Source organism: Mirounga angustirostris, unplaced genomic scaffold, assembly GCF_029215605.1.
Source record: "Mirounga angustirostris isolate CCGP_5_RB_7025 unplaced genomic scaffold, mMirAng1.0.hap1 SCAF_12, whole genome shotgun sequence".
In the NCBI taxonomy this organism is placed as follows: domain Eukaryota; kingdom Metazoa; phylum Chordata; class Mammalia; order Carnivora; family Phocidae; genus Mirounga; species Mirounga angustirostris.
In genome coordinates, this window is record NW_026991720.1 from 81,682,901 (window position 1) to 81,687,711 (window position 4,811).

Consider the following 4,811-nt stretch of genomic DNA (forward strand, 5'->3'; position numbering starts at 1 on the left):
TATGTGAGGTACATTTCTTCGATACTCACTTTTTGAAAGTTTTGATCATAAATGGATGTTGAATTTTGTCATATGCTTTTTCTGCATCCATTGAGATGATCATATGATTTTTATCCTTTGTTTTATTAACTTAGTGCTTCACACTGATTGATTTGTGGATATTTAACCATCCTTGTATCCCTGATCTTTGCTATTTCCTTCCTTCTATTAAATTTGGGCTTTATTTTTGTTTTCCTAGTTCCTTGACATGTAATGTTAGGTGGTTTATTAGAGATATTTTTTGGTTTCTTGATGTAGGCATTTACTGTTATGAACTTCCCTCTTAAAACTTCTTTTGCTCTACCCCATACGTTTAGGGCTGTTTTATTTCCATTTTCATTTGTCTCAAGGTATTTTTTTTTAAGTTTCTCTTTGATTTCTCCTTTGACCCATTGGCTCTTCAGTAGCATGTTATTTAATCTTCATATATATGTGAATTTTCCAGTTTTACTTTTTTTCTTGTTCCTGAGTAGAATGCTAACTTTATATCAAATTAAACTTTTATGAATTTTCAAAATGTAAAAAATCAAGGCTTTTACACTTTCATATCCAAAAAAAAAGTTCAAGTAGAGTTTCAGTAAGAATCATATAAAACTGAAATGAGTGGCCAAAATTTTAAATTATTCATAGATAGCTCTTCAGTTTTAAGAATCCCTCAGTTTACTTTGGTTTGAAACAACAAAAAAGGACTATTTATTAAAGCATGAAAAACATTTCCAGAAAAGTATTCAATTTGGAAAATGAAAAATGTAACCCATGGTAAGTAGGAAAAATACAAATCATATACTGAACAAAGGGGGCTGAAAAAGGCAACCAACCTTTATAGGAATCAAGACAACACCATGGACTTATATAAAAACTTCCTAAATCAGTAGCATATCCTTATTACCAATGTGTAAAAAACTAATTAAAGCAAGGTAGTGTTTTATTAGTTGCATAATCTAAAAATATGAGGAAATTTTGGACTCTATCTCTAAAAGGACCAGAGTTGTCATTGGATACAAAGTTCCCATTTATGGAAAATATGTTCATTTTTTCACACAGTGAAACTGAGAAAAATTGTATCAAACGAGTGATCTTTTTTTACAAAGTAATCTCCTTAAATACCTCAATAATGTAGCACTTGGGAAATGTAATTTTTCAACTCAGATTTGAAACAGATTATTAAACAAATATACTCAAATCTTATTGCTTGGCACCAGATTTTTCAAAAATTAAAGAGTTGTTTAAACTATCATACTGTTGTTTTTTAATCCTATTTCAAACTTTTTTTATGTTTTTGTGTAGTGCTACTTTTATTTTCTGAAGGTAGTCTGTTCAATCTAATGACAATCTAGACTGAACCCTGCAATGTACAAGCATGTCACAGTTCACTTCAAACCAAAAGAAATGATCAATCTTCTGTTTTTGTCAAAATCATAATACAATATTTATAAAAATTAACCAGTGAAATAAGTCAAGAAGAGAAAGACAATTATCATATGGTTCTACTCATATGTGGAACATGAGGAATAGTGCAGGGGACCATAGGGGAAGGGAGAGAAAACTGAATGGGAAGAAATCAGAGAGGGAGACAAACCATGAGAGACTCTGGACTCTGGGAAACAAACAGGGTTACAGAAGGCATGGGGTAGGGGGATGCGGTAACTGGGTAATGGGTATTAAGGAGGGCACATGTGGTGATAAGCACTGGGTGTTATATGATGAATCGGTGAACACTACATCAAAAACTAATGATGTACTTGATGTTGGCTAATTGAACATTAAAAAAAAAAATTAACCAGGATTTATCTGTGAACATGAGGGACCCACAGAACATTGTCTTGCGGCATTCTGTGGAAAGTCTTTGTTTCTTCTTTAATTTGGGCTTTCTCTTCTGAAACATCTTCATCAGCCTCTTGTTACTCCTCCACTTTTTTCAAAAGTTGAGAAGATTCTGGTAATAATTTTTTTTGGAAGAGTGTGGCTTGGTCTGCACCTTTTTGAAGGAAAAATGCAATCTGCCACAAATATCATACAGAGTCCCAATGATAGTCCTGAAAGCAGAGTTGCTAAAGCATAAACTGTATATTATTCCCAAACTGGTAATCCAGGGTCTTCAAATAGTTATGGCCAGTCCTGACCCACATAGATAGTTGAAAGAGTGCTGACATACTAGTCATCAGAACAGAAGCTGGACCAAACCATGATGAAACAGGTTCAATACTCTTCTACTCTTGCTCACTTCTAAAGTTTATGAAGTCCTTCTTAGTCCTTGAGCCCTGATGGCACCTAAATTCACCATCTTTACAATGATTAAGGAGTAGGAAGAGCAATTATGATAAATCATCCACTCAGCCCTGGCTGCTCTGTGACATCTACTTTTGCAACATTAACCGATCTTCTCCCCACTCAGTAAAACGTTCCCATTCTGGTTGAAGATTCTGACAAGTAGGACAGTATGGCACCTAAAATTCTATCAACCACTCTCATTGCAGCAACTCTTTTGAGTTCTTGCCGTGGTGATGGGCACATTGCTCTGCTGTCCATGGATCTGGGGAGCCCTGCCAAGCAACAGCAACAGCTCTGACACGGGAACCATGAGACTCCTGGAGGCCATGATGTCTGGTGCTTGTCCACCCCCCAGCCCATTTTTACTTGCAGTTGATTTCTAGTTTTATACCATTGTGGTCAGAAAAGATGCTTGATATAATTTCAATCTTCTTAAATTTATGAAGACTTGTTTTATGGTTTAACATACACTCTATCCTGGAGAATGTTCTGTGTGCACTTGAGAAGAATGTGTATTAGGTTGCTTTTAGATGGAATGTTCTATATATATCTGTTAAGTCTATCTGGTCTAACGTGTTGTTTAAGGTCAATGTTTCCTTATTGATTTTCTGTCCAGATGATCTATCTATTAGTGCAAGTGGGGTATTAAAGTCCCCTACTATTATTGTATTGCTATTTCTCTATTTAGGTCTTTTGATACCGGCCTTATATTTTTAGGTGTTACTATATTAGGTGCATAAATATTAACAAATGTTATATCCACTTGTTGGATTGACCCCTTTATCATGATGTAAATCCTTTCTTTTTCTCTTGTTACGGCCTTTGTCTTAAAGTCGATTTTGTCCGATATAAGTATGGCCAGCCCAGCTTCCTTTTGGTTTTCATTTGTATGGGGTATCTTTTCCATATCTTCATTTTCAGTCTGTATGTATCTTAACTTCTGAGGCGAGTCTCTTGTAAGCAGCTTATACATAGTATTTTTTTTTAATCCATTAAGCACTCTCTGTCTTTTGATTGAAGAGGTAGTCCATTGATGTTTAAAATAATTATAGTTATGTATGTATTGCCAGTTTGTTCATTGTTTTATGGTTGTTTTGTAGTTTCTCCCTGTTCCTTTCAATTTCTCGTGCTCTCTTCCTTGTGGTTGATGAATTGCTTTAGTGTTATGTCTAGATTCCACTCTCATTGTCTCTTGTGTACCTACTATAGGTTTTTGCTTTGTGGTTATAATGTGGCTTACATGTATCAGCCCATATGAATACCAGTCTATTTTAAGTTGATAGCAAGTTTGAACACCCTCTAAAACTTTACATTTTCACTGCCCCTTTCCCACGTTTCATGTTTCTGATGCCACATTTTGCATCTTTTCATTTTGTGTATGCCTTAACTAATTATTGTAATTATACTTATTTTTGCTACTTTTGTCTCTTAACCTTCATGCTAGCTTTGTAAGTGATGAGTCTACTACCTTTACTATAAGTTTACCTTTACCAGTGAGATTTTAATTCCATGTGTTTTCTTGTTACTAATTAGTTCCCTTTCTTCAGCTTACAAAAGTCGTTTCTTTTAAAAGTCAACATTTCTTTTAAGACTGATTTAGTGATGATGAACACCTTTAGCTTTTGCTTGTGTGGAACACTCTATCTCTCCTTCAATTCTTGCCAGATAGAGTATTCTTGGTTGGAAGGTTTTTTGTTTTTTGTTTTTTTTTTTTTTGCTCTGAGCATTTTGGAAATATCATGTCACTCCTCCCTTCTGGCCTGTAAAGTACCTTAAAAAATCTGCTGATTGTCTTATGGGAGTTGTTAGTTTGTAACAAGTTATTTTTCTCTTTTCTCTCTTTCTCTTGTATCTTTAACTTCTGACATTTTAAGTATAATGTGCTTGGTGTGTATTTCTTTGGGTTCATCTTGGTAAGAACTCTCTGGGTTTCTTGGATCCAGGTATCTGTTTCCTTTTCCAAGTTAGCAAAGTTTTCAGCTGTTATTTTTTCAAATAAGAAGAATTCTCTCTCTTCTCCTTCTGGGACCCCTATAATATGAGTATTAGTCCACTTGATGTTGTCCCATAAGTCCTCTAAGCTATCTTCACTTTTTTCATTCTTTTTCCTTTTTTGTTCTGACTGGTAAGTTCCGTTGCCATGTCTTAGGGATCACTTTCTTTTGCTTCATTCAGTCTGCTGTTGAGCTCCTCCAGTGTATTTTTCAGTTCAGTTCAGTTCAGTTCAGTTCAGTATGGCAAAGTCACAGGGTGGTGCTGGGCTATGGCACGCCCACCTATCAGGTTTAGTGGGGCATTGAGTCTAAGGGGTATGGGGCCAGGGTAAGCCTGCCTGGCGTGCTTAGAAGGGCTGCACCACAGGTGAGTGCTGAGCCAGTGCAAGCTTCCCCCACCAGGGTTTAGTTGGGGTGGGGTCATAGGGGAGTGCAAGGGTGTGGTAAGTGCTGCTAGCAACAGAGGGGGATAGTGCAAAAGTGGCACCTGCCAGTATCCCCATCTCA

At 36.0% G+C, this 4,811-nt stretch overlaps 1 pseudogene; it reads right to left on the minus strand.

Moving 5' to 3' along the window:
- Positions 1-1,815: 1,815 nt before the first annotated feature.
- On the minus strand, positions 1,816-2,638 carry LOC123835825 (thioredoxin-related transmembrane protein 1-like; annotated as a pseudogene).
- Positions 2,639-4,811: the final 2,173 nt, after the last annotated feature.